Source organism: Tachysurus fulvidraco, chromosome 5, assembly GCF_022655615.1.
Source record: "Tachysurus fulvidraco isolate hzauxx_2018 chromosome 5, HZAU_PFXX_2.0, whole genome shotgun sequence".
Classification (NCBI taxonomy): Eukaryota; Metazoa; Chordata; class Actinopteri; order Siluriformes; family Bagridae; genus Tachysurus; species Tachysurus fulvidraco.
The window spans coordinates 18,644,960-18,654,852 of NC_062522.1; the positions used below are offsets into that span (position 1 = coordinate 18,644,960).

Below are 9,893 nucleotides of genomic sequence, written 5' to 3' on the forward strand. Positions count from 1 at the left end.
TTTTGGAACTCTAGGAAAGGTTAAGAAAAAAATGTGTTTGTGTGAAAGTGGCAAATGTCCAATAGCTCTGAGTTGTTCTCTGCTTATGCTGACACGCTTCATCTGCCATCTGCCATGCAACAGGCTGAATATTCAGTGATATTTTTGCTCCATTTCTGTTACATTTCTTCAATTACAGAAAATAATGGGGATTTACTTTTATTATTAACATGTACTTTTTAAGTAGACCTGAAGATGACCCAAAAATGGCATTAGCTCTTTAATACATGAGAGCACAGTTCATTTGGAAGCAATCTTTCTGCTTTTCTGTGTAAGTATATCTGCAACTGACAGCAGTCACCGTATCCTGGTATGGTCACAGGGATCCGGAGCCCATCCTGGGAAAAATAGGATGTACTCTGGTTGGGAAACTAATTGCTGTCCAAGTGTCATCAAGTGTTTAGTCTTGAGGCTCTTATGTTTTAGGTCATTAATATCAAGTACCAGCTCAATATATACTACACCAAAATTGTAACCTCTAAAATCTCTTAAAAAGTGTCAGTAATATTTGATACTAGAACTGAGAGGCCAAATACTTTTGATGCAATTTGAGTCAGGATTGTTTTACAATAAACAAACAAACAAAAAACATGGGGCTGGAGAATGCTGGTCCACCAATACTGAGAGAAATCCTCAGTTTAGATTCCAATTTAGAAGCTTTGTTTTGAAGTTGAATAAATGTACAGCCAGATAAGCTGATTGTGATTATAATCACTTTAGTTCCTTGCCAAGTCAGACAACTAAGTGTGATGGAATTTGTCCTCTTCCTGTGATTGAGGAAGCTTAGAATACGAAAGGCTATGGCAGGAATCCAACTGGAACCGGGAGCATACTGACCTTAGTCTGGGATAGAAAGTGATGATTAGTGTAGAGGGATCAAAAAGTCACTGCTCACAGTTTACTTTTTTTTTTCATGGTTTCTTTGTTGTTTTCAGGGGTGGCCAGATAAGTAGCTAAAGACTGCTTTGTCTTTACTGTGGGAATGCCATAAAAAACCTGTAAGAGTTTATCTTTATAGCCCAATTTGTGTAGGTTCAGCTTGACATTTATAACCTAATGCTTGTTCCTTGTATTTTTGCCCTTGAAACTTGCCCTTTTGGCAAAATCTTCTGTGGTATGCCGCAAAGGCAACAGTAAGGTTGCTGATGTCAAAATATTTATGTTCTTGTCTGGATTAAAGTTTAATCCAGTCCTTCTACAATGCTTTCAGAATTTCCTAACCATCAATAATTGCTTTAAATCCGGCGGTTTAATTTCTGTTAATACACTTTTATTAGCTCTTCTGGTGTTGGGTCAGATTTCTCTCAAGCACTAAACATAGTCTCAGCACATGTAAGAGCTGAACTAGAAATAGCTGGTCTGAGAATACGGTACAATGAAGGGCAGAAGGTTTGAGATGTGCTGCCTGTACATGTCTGAGCAGACAACACCTTTATGTTTTCTTGGTACTGGTATGGTAATCAGTGTGTTTATATTTGAGTAAGAATCTCTTATATGCCCATTTTGTGCTAAGGCTACAACGGTTCCTAATCCAAATCTGAATTTAAGGGCCATGTAAGGAGTTGTGGTATACTGCCATCTAGTTGTAACACACATTATCAGCATTAAGACATGGGTGTTGTGGTAAAGAATCATCGTCATCGTCATCATCATCATCATCCAGCCAAAGCCAAACAAATTATTCAGGGAGACTAATAGAAGAGTCTCATTCCTGTTTGAATCAACTACAGGAACCCAAAGAGAAGCATGTTTAGATACTATAAATGCGTTTCATTTATTTATTTTAAATTCTGATACTGAGACTAGATCTTCAGCCTAATAACACGGATAACTGTCTACTGCATGTTGTGTAGACAGAATGTAAACACAGAGATTGGTGTGGAAAATAAATGGTGTGTCATGCTACAGAAAGGGCAGCACAATGATGCAGGAGATCGGTGCCTCACAGTACCAGGTTCTGTGGGTAGATCCTCAGTGTCGGTTGTTTTGATCTGTACAGAGATCTGCATAGTCCAGATTCCTCCCACCTCACAAAAAATGTTCACTGGTGAATTAGTTAGTCTGAAATGAGCCAGCGATGAACTGGTATTCTATCTTGCACACAGTGTTCCTGGCAGGGGTGCAAAAATGACTGAGAAATTATACTTCAGTGAGGAAATCCCACACTAGTATGTAATTTAATGCGTCAAACTCTTGCACAGTTAAAAGTGGAAGTAACCAAAAGGGAACACAAATGTACTATTTTTAAATGTATTCAAAGTATTTAAAAGTTAAAATATACTTTTTTAATGGATGACATTAACGTCAAATATTCATGTGAAAAGAAAATTGTATTTTATCTATCATCATACTTTGTCTCTGAAGGTTTGCTTATCGTAAGTAGAATATCATGTCATTTTATATTTAATTAACAGTAAATAATCCTGTAAATAACCAATATTTACATCTAGATTATTTACCACTAGAAAGTGTTTGCTGCCTGATTGCTACTGGTATCTTTGCTAACGTGGCATCAGTAAAGAAAACAGGGTAACTTTGTTAAACAGCCAGTAATTGTAAGCAAAATACCTCAAAATCCATTTTTTGGGAGAAGCCTTTTGTAATTCAAGCATTACTGTAATTATGGCCAGGTTTACTCATGCTCAACAGTGCAGTCCAGTTACTTAGCCATCTTCAGATAGTTAATATTCATTAACCAGCTGACCTAGCATGAGGTCGCAGCAGATAGATAGATAGATAGATAGATAGATAGATAGACAGATAGATAGATAGATAGATAGATAGATAGATAGATAGATAGATAGATAGATAGATAGATAGATAGATAGATAGATAGATAGATAGATAGATAGATAGATAGATAGATAGATAGATAGATAGATAGATAGATAGATAGATAGATAGATAGATACTTACTTTAGATCCATCCATTTTCCAGTAGCAACATACACAGAAATAAGCTTTGTTTGTGATGAGGACTTTGACAATCTAAATAATAATTCTTTTCCAAAACATTCTTATTACTTATTATTTCTATTTTTCATTTAGTTTCATAAATGTAGTTATTCATATGCACAGTCTAAAGAAGAGTGGCTGGGTTTTCATTTTGTCGCAATACTATGCTTAATATAACTGTTTATGTCACAAAATGTATATTGAATCTTGAAGCAAAGGTATTCAATGTCAATAATACTAATATTAAAGTATCGCTGTATTATTTAAAAAATACAACAAAATAATATTTAACTATTGTAACAAAGTATTTTTCACTCCAGGGAATAAGGATAGACTGAAGCTCTTACTGTATGTACTTAGATGTTTGACTGACTGAAGGGGAAATAAAAGGGAAAAAACTCATTTAACTCTTCAAAAGTTTTCAGTTAACTTTCATTTCAGGTTTGCACAATGTCACTGGATAACAATCAATCTGTTTTATTCATAATTAACAAAATAAGAATCAGGTAAACAAAGAAAACATAGATTTGTCACATTCAATTTCATTTGTTCCTGTTGTCCTTCCACTTATGTGTTTAGGCTGGATGTCCACACAGCTTGAAGAACACTGATTTCAAATGGTGCTAGATGTTAGGAATCACTCTATGGCACCATTTGAATTCAGCTTCTCAAAGCAGCTCACTCCAGTGCTTCCTGTAGCATTATTATCTCACATAGAGCAACAAGATCACTGCAAAAAAGATGACACGTTATTAGACCAACTAGGAAAATTGCACAATGTCTACTTAATATAATATGATACCATTTGTAATATTACAAGGCTGTTGCGTCAGGTTCAGCCAGGGTTAATGACATCTGTACTGGCACATCAAATTATTTTTAAGCAGTATGATGAATCATAATTTTTTTAATTGTGCATTACATTATAACCTTTGAAATTCTTTTAGAAAAACACTGTTATATCATCTGTTATATCAATATCATTTGTTATTCTGTAAATGCCTGGCTAGGATTATTATCCATAACTATTTCTTTTAAATCATGTGATTAATTATTTGTGACCATCTCTGTGAGACATAATTCTTTATTAGCCCTTACAGAACTATATTCTTTGTTTATATTCTGTAGCTGGGTGGATTTGCTGGAACTGCGCACTGACAGAGAATGCTCTAGAACAACTGCTGTTTACTGTGGAAGTGTTTTCTTTGAAAACAAAACCTTTGAGGGGAAATGAGTGTGTGTGTATAACTGAGGGCTGTTAGACAGGAGGTGGTATTGAAAGGGTGCATGATTAAAGAAGCTTGACAGACCGATATGTTTGTTTACAAGTTTACAATGTTTTCTCGCCCAGCAGATCAGCTTTAGCTCTCGGGTGGCTGCTTCAGTACACCTGACCTCTTGTGTAACACTGAACCAATTCTTAAAGGGACAGGACTGCGGCATTGTGTTTTGCGGTATGGTAATGCAGAACTGCTAGAACAGTACAGTGTTTATCATCTTATACAATGGCCATTTAGCCTTAACATACTCTAACACAACTCTATAACAAGTGATCAACAGATCTTGACTTGATACTCTCACAACCTTGAAACTAAAGTATGCAAGCATATTAAATCAATATTCTAATATAAAAGGTAATTAAGATGTTTATTTGATGTTAACTGTGCCAGTTTTCTTCATCAGAAATATTTTGTGCGATTAAAATCTCAGAGAGAGTACGAACAATAACCTGCTCCTAAGGTGTGTGTGTGTGTGTGTGTGTGTGTGTGTGTGTGTGTGTGTGTGTGTGTGTGTGTGTGTGTGTGTGTGTGTGAGAGTGTGTGTGTGTGTGTGTATGGATAATCCTCTTATTGATTAGGTCCTTTGACTAAAATATGACTGACAGTTCAGCCTCTGAAATAAACCACTAACCATTTCATCATTTATCTGAATGTAAATAACAGAGATCCGTTATGTATGTAGGCCTTCCATGTTTATTACAACAAAAAGTTTCATTATTACCACAACAGGGTCAGTTCTATATATAAAAACACTGAATATCAAGCAGTCTATAAAAGGCTGTTATCTAAAAATGGGTCAGAATCAGGCAGTGTTGAAGTGTTTATTGTTGTTTTACAACATAATGTGCTTGATTACAAGAGCTTGTTGGAGTGACTGGGGCTGATACTGAGCAGCAAGAAACTAAGTGTGCTTTTATGAAATGAGGAAGGCCTGCCAGACTGGTAAATATAGCTGCCAATTGCCTTATGTGATTAAGGGCGAGATACGTGAACACAGGTTTCACACTGTTTCACTCAGATGCTCTGCCTTTTTACTTTCTCCTTTTTCGTGATGCACAGTGTTTACTGAATATTAATTAATACAAAGATGAAATTTAATTTTAGATTTGTTTGGCTTTCTGCATCAAGACCTCACATAACTCACAAACTATTATTATTATTATTATTATTATTATTATTATTATTATTATTATTATTATTATTATCAATTCAGGGACACCACAATTATGTTATATTCTATCATTTTATATTCTATAATATATATTTTTTATTCATAATGACATATACAAATAAAACAGATGACCATGAAAAGAGTTAAGGAAACAGACAGGTCATTTCCCCAGATAATCTTGATAGCTACTTAATATTTTTATAATTTTGGAGTGTAAACCATCAGGTTTTTCCTCTTCCTTATTGCAATATATTCATCTGCGTGTTCAGTGAGAAAACACATACAACAACGCCACCCAGAGGAACAGCACTGCATTGCGCTTTACTCTTGTTTACTTCTTTTACCAAAGTGCGCACTAACAATCACTCCTTCTCCTGGAGTCCAGAGACCTTTCTAAATAGACTGTACAACACTTTCATTTGCCATATCATACTTGTCTAGACACAGGAAATGTATTTTGGTGAATCTCGGTATACAGTGATCCAGTATATTAATGGAACAGAGATGACGGATATGATAAAAACATAAAGTAGTTATATGAATAATACTATCATTGACATTTTGAATAGAAAGCATTATACCTAGACTGTGATGTATTTATGTGTGTACATATATGTATGTATTTTTTTTTATTCTGATTATGATTAGTAGAATATCATTTTTATTGTCTAACATCCCAAACAAACCTTAGCAGCTTAGCTTAATGTACACATGAATATTTTTTTTTCTTCTTCATTATAACAAAAATAATAAGAATAATAATCAGATTCATTTCCATCCTGCAATGTCCACTTCATAAATCACTGCAGGTGGGCGTGGTGTCGCTGCTCTAGAAACAATTACATTGTTTTGATCACTCCGTCATGCAGAGGTTATGTAAGTTCTACTGGTTTCAAATCCGGTGTTGCGTAAAACAGCCCAATGAGCAACAGTCCTCTGTTATGATTGCGCATCTTTCTCTTTGCGCAGCATCCTTAAGACCTGAACATCCCCCCCAACTCCTCCACCAGCACCCCAGACCTGGTGATTATAGTGCCCATGACGTCATATGTCTGTCTGTCTCGCCTCAACATGCCTTTGTCTAAAAAAACAAGCTCCTACCTTATGGAACAGTAGCGCTCTATTTTAGCACTATGTGCAAAGGAGGAAAAGTAACATCATGCAAAAAGTACCTCGTCATAGTGACGCGTCAGAGCGTCCAGGTGTTGATACTAACCGCTTGCGCACAAAACCAAGTTACATAGGAAATGTGCAAAACATGATTCAGGACTGGCGTGTAGTAGTACGTAGTAGATCGCATGCGGTTATGGAAGCAGCTCGGAGCAGCATAGAGTCTCTTGCGCAGGTAAAATTCCCGACGCAACCGCTCCGTCCCCCTATGACGCAGTGATGTATCTGAACACAGGCCGAGACTCTAATGAAATGCTCATGCGCACGTTTCGCAATCACGCTTTAAAGCGGTATTTGGGCATCGAACGTAGATGCTGCGTTGTTTTGAAAATACAAGAAGGAAACGATGTTAGACTGTCTCTTTAAGAAAACGCTTGGAATTACAAAACACCTTTTAGTGCCTATTCTGCGGTTTGGGTTAGTGACGGAGTATATATAAATACTCTCTCTCTCTCTCTCTCTCTCTCTCTCTCTCTCTCTCTCTCTCTCTATATATATATATATATATATATATATATATATATATATATATATATATATATATATATATATATTATTCAAAGTTATATAAATATATAAACAAATCGTTTAAATCTAAAATAAAAACAGGAAACATACTTACTTAGATGAGAAGAGTGCTGATGCTGCTGGATAATGATGCCATGATTTAAGACGTTCACTTTTCTCCCCCAGCCTGAGATGTTTACATCAGCCGCTTGTTCAGTCTGAGAACTTCACAACATCTTCCATGCTGGAATCAGAGACCTTTTGCATCATTGTAGGATCCCAGTCGATTTTTTCCACGGCGCAGCACACGGGCCCCGCCCACAACACTCCCCCAGCTTCTGATTGGATAGACAATGTTGCTGCACCAGCGTCAATGCAGAATCACATGTGGGTGACGCGTGTTTACAAACATTGGAAGGGATCACGTGGTAGGGGAAAGTTTATTTATTTATTATTTTTTTATTGTTCACCAGTGCATTCCGCATTTCCTTTTGGAACAATGGGAAGCGACTAATAATAGTAATAATAATAATAATAATAATAATAATAATAATAATAATAAACAACTGCATTTGTGTTGCGTGTATCTGATATTAACAAATGCTTTTAAATCCCTGACTGTCTAATACATTTATATAATCATTTGTCTGCTTTGTATTTTTGCATGAAAATAAACAAACGAAAGTAAATGCAATGTCTGTTTGTACACTCGAGGGGGCGCTGTTTGTCCAGGTAACTCAATCGGGCCTTTTTTTCTACTAGAGTGAAATCAGCTAGAAAATCTCTATGCATTGTCCCCCCCCCCTTATAACGAGCACACAAAACCGGAGAGTAATAGATGTAATCTTTTTATTTTTCCTTTTTGTATATGCAATCCATCCATGAATGTCCATCCAGACTGTTTAATAAACCTTAAAACTTATTAACAATAATGTCCTTTCTATAGTCATATACTGTACAATTCGACAGTTGTGTACTGATTGGGAGGCTGTTGTCCTCCAAGACGATGGAGTTGAATTCATCTCCTTTTTGAATGCCTGAATCCTCATGAGGTGGAATGCAACTGGAGCTGGTATATCCCTAGATGCCTCAGGATTCTGACGCCTCCTCTCACTGAAGGTCTGAAATCTTCATGAAGTGGAACACAACTGGAGCTGGCTTCATCCCAAAACCCTACAGAAAATATAATTTCCGAAAGCTGTTGATTTATATTGAATTTTCTGTACTGTTTTTATGAGCTAAGATTCATTATCAAATATATCCATTTAAACTGTAAAGTTGCACTGGGTGAACTTTGAAATATATCAACTCAAGAGTTATTGTGTAAACATAACACATGGGGAATAATTACTGATATCTAGGTAATGGGGTTGATTTATATGTACAGTAACAGTGTTGATATTTTACTGTAATAGAGTCTGTTCTAAATAGATTTCAAATTAAAATTAAGAGGTAAATATAATAGATGCAAATAAGATGAATCAAATAGTTCAAGAGATAAGAGGAATTAAAATATAGTATGCTCATTTCTTATCAGAGAATCATAATAGTATATATGCTTAAGAATTAAGATGCTTATGTAAAATTTATTATATATTTTCACCTGTGTGTGAAAAAAGATTACTATGGTTCCCATATGGTAAAGCAAGCACCAAACCTGTTTAACATGCAAATAAAACTGATCCATTTACTAAATGTTGTGCATGTGGATAGAAAGTGAATAAGTAAATAATTTCACCTGTCCTATTATGCAGTAAGCCTATGTTGTTGAAAATCATGTGTGAGCTGGACAGAGTTAGTGAGTTATGGCAGAGAGTGGCAAGACTTTGGGTGTTTTTGCTGCATAATTACATGGTTAGAGCTGGGAAATCATGCAGCTGATTGGCATTAAAATCTTTATATAACCCAGTCTCTTAACATCACCTGACACTGTGCTCACTGGCCATTGTGTAAGATTTATTTACATATATATTTAACTAGACTCCAGTAGGTGGAGACAGTCATATATAAATCTTAAATACACAAATCATTGCCTGTTATTGCATCTATATCAGCTCTTTCCTACTACTGCATATTAGTCACTATTAGTTTTAGCATTGATTTGTATTACCCATGTTGATTTGTATCAACATGATTATTGTTTTATAAATGAATCTTTGTATAATATTAATGTTTTGTAAAGCTGCTTTGAGACAATGGCCATTGTTAAAATAGCTATACAAATAAATTTGAAATGAATTGAATTGTTCGGATACTGTATCTTTTAGTATGGCGTCGTGCTATCTAACACTTAAAGCCACTAGCTTATAGCTGTTATTGTTGTTGTTGTTCTACTTCTAATACTTTGACAAAAGAGTTCAGGGCAGCTTATAGAATGTTTATACATATTCTACACATTGATATGGGACAGCCTCAGTAACCAGTAAGGCAGTTTTAATGAATGCCACTTCTATACATTGCTGTGCATGGAATTGCTAAATGTTACAGACCTGATGGACAGGGATGTTTTAGCTCTGACATGCCACCTAGTGGACACTGCTTATAACCATCCAGACGTACATAAAATCTGCAAGTGAGTATGTGAACAAATGGCACTTATGTAGCAGCTCTGTACATTCAGATACACACTGTGTAAATTAATAATATTTATATACGCCTCCAATAAGTACCCCATAATTTGTTTTGTCTTCTTTGTTGTTTGGTCTAAGTAACCTCAAGATGGCACTATAACTCACAAAAAAAATTTCAGATTTTTAGCTCCATGATTTGGT

The 9,893-nt window shown here is 35.5% G+C and overlaps 1 long non-coding RNA gene across 1 annotated transcript; it reads right to left on the bottom strand.

Moving 5' to 3' along the window:
• Nucleotides 1–3,409: 3,409 nt before the first annotated feature.
• On the bottom strand, nucleotides 3,410–7,395 carry LOC125141220. The gene is made up of 2 exons (XR_007140600.1): nucleotides 7,238–7,395; nucleotides 3,410–3,724 (listed from the first exon to the last, which is right to left on the bottom strand). It is a non-coding gene; the product is annotated as an uncharacterized LOC125141220 (long non-coding RNA).
• Between the last annotated feature and the right edge of the window lie 2,498 nt (nucleotides 7,396–9,893).